This window comes from Sus scrofa, chromosome 14, assembly GCF_000003025.6.
Source record: "Sus scrofa isolate TJ Tabasco breed Duroc chromosome 14, Sscrofa11.1, whole genome shotgun sequence".
NCBI lineage: Eukaryota > Metazoa > Chordata > Mammalia > Artiodactyla > Suidae > Sus > Sus scrofa.
The window spans coordinates 31,953,381-31,967,860 of NC_010456.5; the positions used below are offsets into that span (position 1 = coordinate 31,953,381).

Below are 14,480 nucleotides of genomic sequence, written 5' to 3' on the forward strand. Positions count from 1 at the left end.
TAGAAAGACTACTGAAGGAAAACTTTTGATCTCTTTCTTTACTGTTTCCATGAGATAAGGAGTGGGTCTGATTGGTGGATTCAGAAGAAAATGCCAATGTTACTAAACTGAAGTCAGGTCTGTTTGCCAGGTGTTCAGCAAAGCCAATCTAATGACACCAGCTTGTGGTGAAGGAAAGTACAGCATTTTTTGAAGGGCACCAAGCGGGAACAGGCAGCTAGTGCTCAAAAGACTCAAGCTCCCTGATAGCTTTTAGGCAGGGTTTTCAAAGGCAACATTAGGGGTGAGTGTTGCAGGGTGCGTGACCAGCTCATGGACATTTTTCTGATTGGTTGGTGGTGAGGTAACAGGGTGATGCTTAGGAAATCTTTATCATCAACCTTCTGGTTCCAGCCAGCCTGGGGTCTACGTGCTTGTGGTTAGCATGTTGTCACCATCCTCCACCGAGTGGGGGAGGGGGGGGTCCTTAATTTCTGCAGAACAACTCAAAGATATGTTTCAGATTGTTATCTGTATCCCTTTGGGAGGAACTAGGAATCCTGTGACTCTATTATTCTAATTATTAACTGCTCGAGTATGCTCTTTAGAACTCTGGAGAAAGGCCAAGGAAGAAGTAGAGGACGCGGAAGGTCTAGTACCTGGGAAGGCCCCACAAGGATCTGCTCAGTTTCAGTCCCCCTTTTTCTTTAATATTCCTCAAAAGGGGATGGGGCCGGACAAGAAAGGGAATAAAGTTTTGGATGAGAGGTTAATCATAAACTTGGCAGGGGAACTCAGTTTTCAGGGGACTTGGTCTCAGTAAGCATGTTGCATCGGGTCTTTTCTCTTTTTCTTTCTTGCTGTGATTTGACCTTTGGTTACACATGTTTCCTGCTCCAACGTGGGGATCCTGTCCCTCTGGAGGAGGCCTGCAGTGACTCGCCGTGACAAGGTAAACCAGTATAATCCAGGTGGGGTTTGTGTACATAGCAAAGCCATGTTCTCAATCAGCCTTACCAATAAAACTGACACTTTGGAGCTCCAGCTGACTGATTCACGCATCTACGTCTCAGTGGGCTTAGAATTTAGGAGAGCCAAGAAGGGGGTAATGAACTATTACCTCATAACCCCCCAACATGTCAGCTTTCTTTTTAGAAAACTTCAGAGGCAGGCATGAGGGCTGACATTTGGGGGCTAAAATAACCCATGGAGATCAGGTTTCTGGTGCAGTCAGGGCTCTAGGCTGAAAGGTAATTGTGGGTCAAGTGGATTCTTGACCTGGGCAGTTTGTGACAGCTATAGTTGTTCAGCAAGATTGTAACTGGCAGGGGCCTGAGTACAAAAACCTCTGGGGCAGACCTTGACCTAACCCATGTGAGTACAGCTTTGACCTCAGCAAGTGGCTGGACAGGGATTACATTATTGGGAAAAAAGCCTTTCTGTCCCAGAGTCTTCCCTTAAAGAGGGCAGAGCTTAAAGTTACAAGTGTTTAGGCTTTGGTGAGGAGATTTTTGCTTTATGTGTTACGTCTTTCAGCAAAGCTTTAGACTGGATTTTAAACAGCAAAGGCAGCTAAATGCTACAGGGTCAACAGAGCTCTTGTCTGTGAGATTGTAGCCTTTTTATAGTACCAACACAGGGAGTAGTTGGATGCTGCAAATCTCTTCCTCGGTACTTCGTTCTGAGCTTCTTTCAAGGTCATGAGCAGGACCTGTGAAAGGGCTGATCTCTTGACTCCATTGGTTTGTCACATGCTGGTGAGGCTCACCCCACTACTGGGATCCTAAGTCTGCTCTGATTTGTTAATTGCATAAGCCTTGATCAATGGCTTTGGATTTGGGGAGTCCAGACTCTGAGTTTACCTACAGAATGGGGTTATGTTTTTACAATGAGGACAGATTAAAAGAACAGGACCCTTATATAGAAGATACAGTTCTTTGTGAGTTGAAGTAGAGAAAGCTAATGAAAATCCAAAAGCTAAGAAGGCAGTTAATGAAGCTTATGCCTGGAAGACTTTGTCTCTGGGAAATGGGTTTGCTCAGGGAATCAAGGAGGAACAAGGTTGTTTTCAAAAATATGATTCTGTCATGCATATTTGAAAGTTTCTGAGAGTGGATCTTAAAAGTCCCCATCACAAAAGAAAAAACTTTTTTTTTGGTAAGCATATGTGGTAATGGATGTTAACCAGACTTACTGTAGTAATCATTTTGCAGAATATACAAATATCAGATTATTTTGAAGCTAATGTTATATGTCAAATTTATTTATTTATGGGCATGTCTGTAGCATATGGAAGTTCCTAGGCTAGGGACTGAATCCAGGATCGAATGCCAGATCCTTAATCCTCTGTGCATTCTCTTCTGTGGGAAATTCTCTTCTGCCTCTTAATCTACCTAGCTGAGCCTTCAAAAACTCATTTCCTAAAGTTCCTGTCGTAGCACAGTGGAAACGAATCCGACTAGGAACCATGAGGTTGCAGGTTCGATCCCTGGCCTTGCTCAGTGGGTTAAGGATTTGGCGTTACTGTCAGCTGTGGTGTAGGTTGCAGATGTGGCTCGGATCCCACATTGCTGTGGCTCTGGTGTAGGCCAGCAGCTACAGCTCTGATTGGATCCCTAGCCTGGCAACCTCCATATGCTGCGGGTGTGGCCCTCAAAAGACAAAAGAAGAAAACAAAAAACAAACCGAAAGACCCCTCATTTCGCTTTCATATCTGTCTGATCTGTCTATTAAGATAACAGTTTTAGCTTTAAAAAGATCCCTGCCCTTCTGGGGAGAGTAATCAGTGTGAAGATGGGAGCAAGCTGGAAGGGAAGATACTTGAGGCCACAGAGGAAAAGCATCCCGCAGGGCACAGGGAACCTGGTGATACCAATTATATTAGCATAGAAAGAAAAATACAAGCTAACGAGCAGTTTAAGGAGTGCAAACATCCCCCCCATTTTCCTCCTAAGGTCAAGGATTTCATGCCCCAGAGGGGGCACCAGATGGGAGAAGACAGAAATCTGCTGTTCCCTCTGCCAGTCTCACTTCCAGACCTATGTATCTGTTTCTCTTTAGCGTGATTAAAAATACTGTAAATTTTTGACATAGGGAACAAGCTTTTGGTTGCCGAGGGGGAGGGGGTTGGGGAAGGGATGGAGTGGGAGGTTGGGGTTAGCAGATGTAAGTTATTATTCATGAAAGGAATAATCAACAAGACCTTACTGTACAGTACAGAGAACTATATCCAAGGTCCTATGATCAAACATAATGGAAAAGAATACTAAAAAAGAGCATATATATGTATATATATGATTCATTTTGCTGTATAGCAGAAATTAATACAACATTGTAAATCAACTATACTTCAATTTAAAAAATACTGTAAATTAAAGGAGTTCCCGTCGTGGCGCAGTGGTTAACGAATCCGACTAGGAACCATGAGGTTTTGGGTTCGGTCCCTGCCCTTGCTCAGTGGGTTAACGATCCGGCGTTGCCCTGAGCTGTGGTGTAGGTTGCAGACGCGGCTCGGATCCCGCGTTGCTGTGGCTCTGGCGTAGGCCGGTGGCTACAGCTCTGATTCAACCCCTAGCCAGGGAACCTCCATATGCCGAGGGAGCAGCCCAAGAAATAGCAACAACAACAACAACAAAAGACAAAAGACAAAAAAAAAAAAAAAAAAACACTGTAAATTAAAAAAAAAAATCCCTGCCTTCCTTCAGTTTAGTGAGCTGATCTTCCTTTATTTGTCTTTCATTTTTCCACCGGTTCTATTCTGGCAGTATGACAGAAGCTTTTTTTTTTTAAATTGGCATATTTGAAGGAGTTCTCTTGTGCACAGAGGGCTAAGGGTTCTGTTTTATTGCTATAATGGCTTGGGTCACTGCTGTGATATGGGTTGATTCCTGGCCTGGGAACTTCCACATGTCACAGGCACACTCAAATATATAAATAAACAGAATAAAATATAATTTTAAGAAAGCCTTAAAAAAAGAGGGAGAAGAAACTCATTTGTAGGTGGAAAATTGAGAGGAAATGCAAGTTATATTACAGATTCATGAGAAAAAATTACTATAAAAATGGTGGGAGGACATTGGTTTTCCCTCTGGAGGAAGAAAACAAATTGAATCCCTAACTCACACCACATACAAGAGTAAATTCCATGAGTTAAAAGTGAAAGCAAATTTTAAAAATTTTTGGAAGAAAATGTAGAAAATTGGGATAAGAAATGATGGCTTCAGAGTTCCTGTCGTGCCTCAGTGGTTAACGAATCCGACTAGGAACCATGAGGTTGCGGGTTCGGTCCCCTGTTAGGGAATTTTTGTTGGATTTATGTACATTAAAAATTAAAAATTGGAGTTCCCGTCGTGGCGCAGTGGTTAACGAATCCGACTAGGAACCATGAGGTTGCGGGTTCGGTCCCTGCCCTTGCTCAGTGGGTTAACGATCCGGTGTTGCCGTGAGCTGTGGTGTAGACTGCAGACGCGGCTCGGATCCCGCGTTGCTGTGGCTCTGGAGTAGGCCGGTGGCTACAGCTCCGATTCGCCCCCTAGCCTGGGAACCTCCATATGCCGCGGGAGCGGCCCAAGAAATAGCAACAACAACAACAACAAAAAGACAAAAGACAAAAAAAAAAAAAAAAAAATTAAAAATTGCTAGGGCACAGTCTTTAAGGCATTAGATGCTGTGACCTCCTTTGCCTGGCAAAGTAATAAAATTTTTCTCCTTTGCCAAAAGAAAAAAAAGTGAAGTTAAAAGTTCCTTAAAATGGAGTTCCTGCTGTGGCACCATGGGATCTGAGGGTGTTTTGGGAGCGCTGGGACACAGGTTCAATCCCTTGCCCAGCACAATGGGTTGCTCTAGCTGTGACTTAGGTGGCAACTACGGCTTGGATCTGATCCCTGGCCGGGGTACTCTATATATGCCTCTGGACACCCAAAAAAGGAAAAAAGAAAAAAATTCCTCAAAATGGATCAAAGACCTAAATATGAGAGAACTATTAAGCTTTTAGAAGAAAACATGGGGTAAAAATCTTAATTTTTTTGGATTTGACAAATGACTTGATGGATATAACACCAAAAGCACAGGCAGCAAAAGAAAAAATAGATACATTGGACTACATCAACATTTAAAATTTCTCTTCATCAAGGAACACTATCAACAGAGTGAAAGGCAGCCCATGGAATGGGAGAAATTATATGCAAATTATATATCTGATAAGAAGTATATATCCAGAATATATGAAGAATTCCTAGGGAGTTTCACAGTGGATATGAACCTCACTAGTATCCATGAGGACGTAGGTTCCATCCCTGGTCTTGCTCAGTGGATCATGGATCCGGCATTGCTGTGAGCTGTGGTGTAGGTCCCAGATGTAGTTCAGATCTGGATTTGTTGTGGCTGTGGCATAGGTTGGCAGCTATAGCTCCAGCACAACCTCCAGCCTGGGAACTTCTATATGAGGCCCTAAAAAGCAAAGAAAAAAAAAAAAAAGAATTTTTATAACTCAACAAGAACCAAAAAAAAAAAAAAAATGGAGAAAAAACTTGAATAGATATTTTGTCAAAGAAGATATGCAAATGATGGATAAGCAAAGGAAAAGATGACATCACTAATTGTCAGCAAAATGCAAAGCAAAATCGCAAAGAGATACAATCTCATACCCATTTAGATGGTTACTATTTGGGGAGCTCTTTTGCCCTGAAGCTGGTTAAGGATCTGGGTTGTAACTGCAGCAGCTGGGTTGCTGCTGTGGCTCAGCTTAGATCCCTGATTGGGGAACTTCCACATGCAACAGGCATGGCAAAAAAAGAAAAGAAAAGAAAGTTAGTTACTGTTTTAAAAACCACACACACAAAAACAGGAAATAACAAATGTTACCAAAGTTGTGGGAAAACTGGGGCTGTCCTGCACTGTGGGTGGGAATATAAAATGGTACAGACTCTGGAGTTCCCACTGTGGTGCAGTGGAAATGAATACAACTAGTTTGTTAATCAGTTTTGGGTTTGATCCCTGGCCTCGCTCACTGGGTTGAGGATCCGGTGTTGCCATGAGCTGTGGTGTAGGTCGAAGATGTACCTCGCATCTGGCATTGCTATGGCTCTGGCGTAGGCCAGCGGCTACAGCTCCGATTAGACCCCTAGCCTGGGAACTTCCATATGCCGCGGGTGTGGCCCTAAAAAGACAAATAGACAAAGAAAAAAAAATTTTTTTTAATGGTACAGACTCTGTGGAAATCAGTATGGTGGTTCCTCGAAAATGGAGCAATTTCCATATGATACAGCAATTCCACTCCTGGGTATATACCTGAAATAGCTGAAAGTTGGTACTCAAACAGATATTTGTATACCCATGTTCATAACAGCATAATTCACAATAAGCAAAAGGTAGAACTAGAGTTCCCATCATGGTGCAGTGGAAACAAATCTGACTAGGAACCATCAGGTTGCAAATTCGATCCCTGGCCTCGCTCAGTGTGTTAAGGATCTGGTGTTGCCGTGAGCTGTGGTGTAGGTGGCAGACACAGCTTGGATCTGGTGTTGCTGTGGCTCTGGTGTAGGCTAGCGGCTGGAGCTCTGATTAGACCACTAGCCTGGGAACCTCCATGTGCTGCAGGAGCAGCCCTAAAAAAAAAAAAAGGGTGGAAGCAACCCAAGTGTTCACTGATGAATGAATTGATTAACAAAATATGATATATACATTTATAGAATATTATTTTTCTTAAAAAGGAAGGAAATCCTGACATATGTTACAACATAGATGAATTTTGAGGAAATTATTGTAAGTGAAATAAGCCAGGCACAAAAAAGACAAATACTATATAATTCTGCTTTTATGAGGTAGCTGGGAGAATCAAATTCATAGAGACAGAATGTAGAATGGGGAGAGAGTTCCCATTGTGGCTCAGCAGTATAAGAACCTGAGAATGCAGGTTAGATCCTGGCCTTGCTCAGTGGGTTAAGGACTGGTGTTGCCACAAGCTTCAGTATAGGTGGCAGATGAGGCTCTCGGATCTGGTGTTGCCATGGCTGTGGTGTAGACCAGCATCTGCACCTGCAGTTCTGACTCAACCCCTAACCTGGGAATGTCCATGTGCCGCAGGATCAGTCCTTTAAAAAATTAAAAAAAGAAAGAAAGAAAGAAAAGAAGGTAGAACGGTGTTTTCCAGGGCCTAGAGGGCAGAGGGAATGAGGAGTTATTGTTTAATGTGTATGGAAAGTTTCAGTTTTGCAAGATGAAAACTGTTCTTGAGATGGATGGTTGTGTGATTTCACAATAATGTGAATGTGTTTAATGCCACTGAACCGTACACTTTTAAATGCTGCCTTAAATTTTATGTCATGCATGTTTTACCACAATTAATATTTTTAAAAGGTTAGAGCTTCTGCACAATAAAAGACACCATTAAAAAAATACTTAAATAAAATAAAAATGCTAAGCCACAGGAGTTCTTTGGTGGTACAGTAGGTTGAGGATTCAGTGTTGTCTTTGCCATTGTGCTGTTGTCCCTGCTGTGGTGTGGGTTCCATCCCTAGCCTGGGAACTTCCGCATGCCAAGGGCACAATCAAAAAGGAAAAAACAATAAGCCACAGTCTGAGAAAAGATATTTGTAATGCATAAAGCCAAGAAAGGATTAGTATCCCCAGTACATCAAGAACTCCTTCACTACAGAATAGAAATAGACTCATGGACAGGGAGAGCAGATTTGTGGTTGCCAAGGGGAGGGGGAGGGAGTGGGATGGGCTGGGAGTTCGGATTAGTAGATGCAAACTATTACATTTAGAATGGATAAGCAGTGATGTCCTATGTACAGCGTAGGGAACTATATCCAATCACTTGTGATGGAACATGGTGAAAGAATAATATGAGAAAAAGAATGTATGTATATGTGTAACTGGGGACTTTGCTGTGCAGCAGAAGTTTACAGAACATTGTGAATCAATTACAGTAAAAAATTTTAGGAGTCCCTGTCGTGGCTCAGCGGAAATGAATCTGACTAGAATCCATGAGGATACAGGTTCGATCCCTGGCCTTGCTCAGTGGGTTAAGGATCCAGTGTTGCTGTGAGCTGTGACATAGGTTGCAGACGTGGCTGGGATTCTGTGTTGCTGTGGCTTTGGCGTAGGCCTGCACCTATAGCTCCAATTTGACCCCTAGCCTGGGAACCTCCATATGCCTATGCCGAGGGTAGGGCCCTAAAAAGCAAAAAAAAAAAAAAAGGTAGAAAAATATAAAAAATGTCCAACAGTATGTTAAATTAGATAAAGAGGCCATTCGATTGAGATGGTTCTAATACTTTAATAGCCTACATATTTCAGCCAAAAAGTAAATGCCTTTAGGTTAAGAAATCAGAACCTAAGGACAACCAATCACAAACAACCAACTAATCTTTCTCAAATAAGGCAACCACTTAAACTCAGCCAATCAAATTATTATTATTATTATTTTTTTTTTTTTTGTCTTTTTGCTATTTCTTGGGCCGCTCCCGCGGCATATGGAGATTCCCAGGCTAGGGGTCCAATCGGAGCTGTAGCCATCGGCCTACACCAGAGCCACAGCAACGCGGGATCCAAGCCGCGTCTGCAACCTACACCACAGCTCACAGCAACGCTGGGTCGTTAACTCACTGAGCAAGGGCAGGGACCGAACCCGCAACCTCATGGTTCCTAGTCGTTAACCACTGCGCCACGACGGGAACTCCTCAAATTATTTTCTTGCTGTGCTTCTATGTCTTTTCTATAAGTCTTGCCCCCAGCTCCTGTCCCTGAAGCACCCAAGCACTTCTGGTTTGGTATTGCCTGATTTGAATCAATTTTTGCTCAAACTCAAAAATTTTTCCTTTTTTAAAAAATTGAAGTATAGTTAATTTACAGTATTGTTAGTCTCATCAAAAGTTTCAATAGGCCTCGGCTTATTTTTTTAACAGGGTACTTCAGAAGAGAAAACCCAATAGACATGAAGAGATACCCAATTGCGTTAGTACTCAGGGACATGACTGCAGGGGGGAGACTAAATCTGGATGGACAGAGAAAGCCTCTCTGAATAGGTGTCATTTCAACTGAAACCTAAATGCAAATTTGAGAAAAACAGCTAGCTGTTCAGGGTTCTGGAGGAAGGGCATTATTCCAGGCAGAGGGAAGAGCAAATGCAAATGTACTGGGTTGGGCAATGTCTTAAATCAGCCCAGGTTGCCATAAAAATTACCATATAACCTGACCCCCTTGCTGTACAGTGGGAAAATAAAAAAAGTAAAATAAAATAAAATAAAATGCTTACAATGGGAAAAAAAAAAAAAGACAGACACTGAGCCTTATGCATTTGTATGTCCCCAGTACCTTGAATGGTGCATCAAACAAGGTAAATGCTCAATAAATGCTGAAAGGATGGGTGGCTAAAAAAAAAAAAAAATTACCATAGAATGGGTGGCTTAAAGAACAGATTATTTTCTCAGAGTTCTGGAAGCTGGAAATCTGAGAAGGGGGTACCACGAAGCTTGGGTTTGGTGAGAGGTCTCTTCATGGCTTGCAGATGGCTTCCTGCTTGCTATATCTTCATGTGGCTTCCTCTTATAAGGGTACAGCTCTATCAGATTAGAGCCTCTTCCTTATGACCTCATTTATTTATTTATTTTCTTTTTAGGGCCACACTCATGGCACATGGAGATTCCCAGGCTAGGGGTTGAATTGGAGCTACAGCTGCCGACCTATACCACAGCCACAGCAACACACAGTTGTGTCTGCAGCCTACACTACAGCTCAGGGCAACACTGGATCCTTAACCCATTGATCGAGGCCAGAGACCGAACCCATAACCTCTTGGTTTCTGCTGTGCCACAATGGGAACTCCCTTATGACCTCTTTTAATTTCATGTACCTCCCCAAAGCCTTGTCACTAATTATAGTCGCATTAGGGCTTCAACATATGCATTTTGAGGGACACAGACATTCAGTCTATAACACCTTGGGGTAAGGTTTGTTTCTTTATTTATAGGCCATGCCCATGGCATGTAGAAGTTCTCTGGCCCAGGAATCGAACTCTCACTGCAGCAGTAACCAGAGCCATAGCAGCAACAAGGCCAGATCCTTAACCTGCTGAACCATCAGGGAATTCCAAAAGCTTGATTTAAAAAGATTTGAGGAGGCCAGGACTTCAGCACTGAAACGTGTAAGTGAAATTCTGGAGATCAACTCTGAAATTGGATAAGATAGAATGATTCTTCCTGTAGTCCATTTTTGGAAATACGAAGAATGATGCCTTATTCATAGTGAGTGGAGGGGAATTTGGAGGGAAATTCTATCAGCTTTTTATTCCTTCCCAAAGGCACAAAAACTCTGCCCCCTTCACAGGGGATTTCCCTCCTTCTGTCCTCTGAGTTTGACAACACAGTGGGATGCAGTCCCTAAGTTCCTTCTTTCTTTGCTACCTTCCATGGTAACACAGGGCTCTTAGATCATACGTTTTCCTGCTGAGTACTGGGGAACAACAAAAGTGTAACAAACAACAATGTCTAAACATGACTCATTCAAATAGAGAATGAACCTATGTCAAAAATGTGTTCAACTTGGTAAAGAGGAAACAGTAAGAAGGTAAAACTTGTTCAGAGAACCAGGAAGTAGGTATTTGAGGAAGTAGGAGTCTTTGATACTAACCTGGTTACTCTTTGCAGGGAATAAAAATGATGAGCTTTGGGGTTCTTTTTGATAGTGGAGAGGAATACTTTGAAACTCAAACCAGACAAAAATCAGAGACTTTAATCAATAGTAAATAGCCAGGCAAATGTACATCCCTTGGCCTACATATCCAGCCAGTCGGCCAGGTCTGGCTCTGCTGCTTTTGTTTATAATAAAGTTTTATTGGATCACAGCCATATCCATTTGTTTACAGATTGTCTGAGGCTGCTTTTACTCTACAACAAGGGAGTACTATGATGTCTAAGTTTACTTGATAGACAGCCTATAGCCCCAAAGTCTAAAATATTTACTATCTTGGACCTTTACCAGAAAAAGCCTTCCAACCCCTGCTAGAGAATTAATCCTTGGGTGGACTTGCTAAACAATGTCCTAGATGACATGAAAATAACTGCACTGCCCTCTCTTGGTCTTATTTCCAAATTTTGGATCATTTTTCTTAATAAGGAAATGTTTGGTTTAAAAATTGGGGGACTTTTTTTTTTGTACTTCTTTTTTGGCCAGCATGAGGAAGTTCCCAGGCCAGGGAACAATCCTGAGCCACAGCTGTAGCCAGAGCCACAGTAGTGACAATGCTAGATCCTTAACCCGCTGAACCACGAGTGAACACCTTGGGGGACATTCTGAGAGTTGTCATCTCTGGCCTTAATTCATAAATCCTCCTGTTCACCCACTCCAACACCTCAACACCTGCTTTAGGCATTGTTGACTGTCTCAATGCCACTTCACCTCCCAATCCTTTTCTCCATGGGTGGAGCTTATAAAAACCCCCTTTTAAGGGCTAATAAGCTTGAAAAAGAATTGGTGTTAAGTAATGTCCTTTACAGAGTCATTTGTTCAAGAGGGCATCCTGTCCTGAAGTTAGGACTCCAATTAGGAGTCCTAACGAAATCCTGGTGCTTCATGGTAGTAGTAGGTTCACAAGGAAAGGTTTTCTTTGGAGGTCCTCTCAGCTTGTTTTTTTTTTTTTTTTTTTTTTAATTTTCCCACTGTACATCAAAGGGGTCAGGTTATCCTTACATGTATACACTCTGAGCTTGTTTGAATTAAGTTCTACGGCTGTGGCTAACTGCAGGTTTTGAAAAGGCAACAATGGCGTGTGCTTGACTACTGCTGCTTCCCTGGTTCGTGGCACATAATAGGTGCTCAGTACATATTTGTTGATTGAATGATAGAAAGAATATAGAGGGTTTGTTTTCCCCTCAGGGTCAGCCCTGTGTGAGAAACGGTTTTGGTGACAAAGGCTGCCACCTGCAGGGTAAATATGAAACTGCAAGATTCAAAATTAGCCCTAAGGAAAAACACAATTTAAGATCACCAGAGAATCAATTTTTCTCCTTTAGCTTAAGGCAGAATTAATCAACATCATTTGGTCCTTTCCAATTAAAGAACCCTTAACTTTATTTATTTATTTATTTATTTATTTATTGTCTTTTTGCCTTTTCTTGAGCCGCTCCCGCGGCATATGGAGGTTCCCAGGCTAGGGGTCGAATCTGAGCTGTAGCCGCTGGCCTATGTCAGAGCTACAGCAATGCGGGATCTGAGCAGCGTCTGCAACCTACACCACAACTCAGGGCAACGCTGGATCCTTAACCCACTGAGCAAGGCCAGGGATTGAACCCACAACCTCATGGTTCCTCGTCGGATTCGTTAACCACTGCGCCACGACGGGAACTCCAACTCTTTCTTTAATGACATTTAAAAATTTTTATTGTCTTTTTAGGGCCCCACCTGTGGCATGTGGATGTTCCCAGGTCAAACCAGAGATGCAGCTGTCATCCTACACCACAGCCACAGCAATGCAGATCCAAGCCACATCTGAGATCTACATAGCTCACGGCAACACCAGATCCCCAGCCCACTATGTGAGGGCAGGGATCGAACCCATATCCTCACAGATACTAGTTGGGTTTCTAACCCACAATGGGAACCCCATTTAATGACATTTTAAAGCCTTTGGAGTGCTTAATAAATGCGCCTAGTGTGGTATTGTGCACACAGTTTTGCCACAGGTAACACTAGTATCCCCATTTTCTAAAAGAGGAGTCTGGAAGGAGAAAGCATGCCTGAGTTATACAGCTAGAAGGCAGCAAAAGTGGGAATTTGAACTCAAACATCATGGCTTCAGAATGTGTGCTCTTAACCATTTCAGTATACTACATCTCTATGCCTGATATAGAAAATGTTTGCAGGAAACATATAGAAACAGTGGGAATGGAACCCACGCAGATATCTCTGCTCTCTCCTGAAACACTACTAAAATGATAAAAAGAGAATCTGAAAGGTCTGAACCCAAAGAGAACAAGAGAGAACATGCTCATAAAAGATGTCAAATTCTTTCTGGAAGATAGGAGGCAGATAAATGCTGAGCTGAGTGGAGAAACCCTAGGTCTAAAGAAGGGGATGCCAGTGAGAAGTAAACTGGTTGGAGCTGCTGAACTCCAGAAAGGCTCAGAAATTGAGATCCCAGGTACCCGGGAGAGAAGGGGATTGAAGACATAATTATTGGACATATATACTAGGAGCTGTTAACCCCGCAGTCCCCTCCTTTGACTCCTTGCCCCAATCCCTGCACAGAGGATGCTTTGGAGAACTTGAAACCTGGCAACTCTTGGTTTAGAGATAGCACTCAGAGAAAAGGGTGGAAGTGAGGCAACATGCTAAAAACAGAGGGATTATACGGAAGTGTGCAACTAAAAAAAATCTTTTAAAAATAATCGTATGTTTGTTGGTAGTATTGATACTGTTATTCTGAGATTTAGCACTCTGCTAAGTGTATTTTGGGACAAAGCAAATAATAAATATGTTGGAGTTTTGAGAACCAAGCTTTATGGTGTGGGAGGAAGGATATACATATATAAGATCATTATGGTTAAGTAAAACCCCTCTTGTCTTTTTTTTTAAGTATAGTTGATTTACAGTGTTGTGCCAATTTCTGCTGTGACTCAGTCATATATATATATATATATATATATATATATATATATACATTCTTTTAAAAATATTATTTTCTGTCATGGTCTATCCCAGGAGATTGGATGTAGTTCCCCTATGCTATACAGTAAGATCTTATTGTCTATCCATTCTAAATGTGATAGTGGAACCCTTCTAGTCTTGATTTTAGTTGGAAATATCAGTATGATAGATTTTATCAGAGAGGTTAAATAACTTGCTCAAGGTCACCCAGCTGAGTTAACAAGAATAACTCAGGCTGGTCTTGCTCCATAGTTTGTGATGATCAATCTTCTTGGTGGGTCAGGGCCAGAGGGCCTCCTGAAGGAGATGAGATTTGAATAATAAGTAGGAACAATAAATGGACTTCTCTTTACCATGACCCAGGAATCCTGGACTGATCTGGAAGGAGTTTGTTTCTGAAATGTCAAAACCCAGGGCCAGCCTCTAAATCATGGCAACCAGTGACTAACAGAAGTAACGTGGATAGCAACTGATCTCCCTCAATGCCAACCCTTTAATAACTTTCAAGAACAGTGAGATGTACTTTCATTAACTCCTCAAAGTAAACACTTCTTCGAGTACAACCATAGAAGAATGCATAATTTATTTGAGTCTAATTTTTTTTCAACTTGAAAAATGTCCACAAGGTGTAACATTTACTTTCTGGAATTCCTGTTGTGGCTCAGTGGGTTAAGAAGGACTAGTATCCATGAGGATACCGGTTTAATTCCTGGCCTTGCTCAGTAGGTTAAGGATCCAGCATTGCAGTGAGCTGTGGCGTTGGTCACAGATGCGGCTCAGATCTGGTTGCTGTGGCTGTGGTGCAGGCTGGCAGCTGCATCTCTGATTTGACCCCTATCTCGGGAACTTCCATA

The 14,480-nt window shown here is 42.2% G+C and overlaps 1 protein-coding gene across 1 annotated transcript in view; it reads left to right on the forward strand.

Moving 5' to 3' along the window:
- The window catches only part of TCTN1 (tectonic family member 1), a 56,207-nt gene continuing 42,342 nt past the window's right edge, over positions 616-14,480 (forward strand). The window contains exon 1 of the mRNA XM_021074349.1: positions 616-931. The gene's annotated coding sequence lies outside the window, so the exon portion shown is untranslated. The remainder of the gene's footprint in view (positions 932-14,480) is intronic.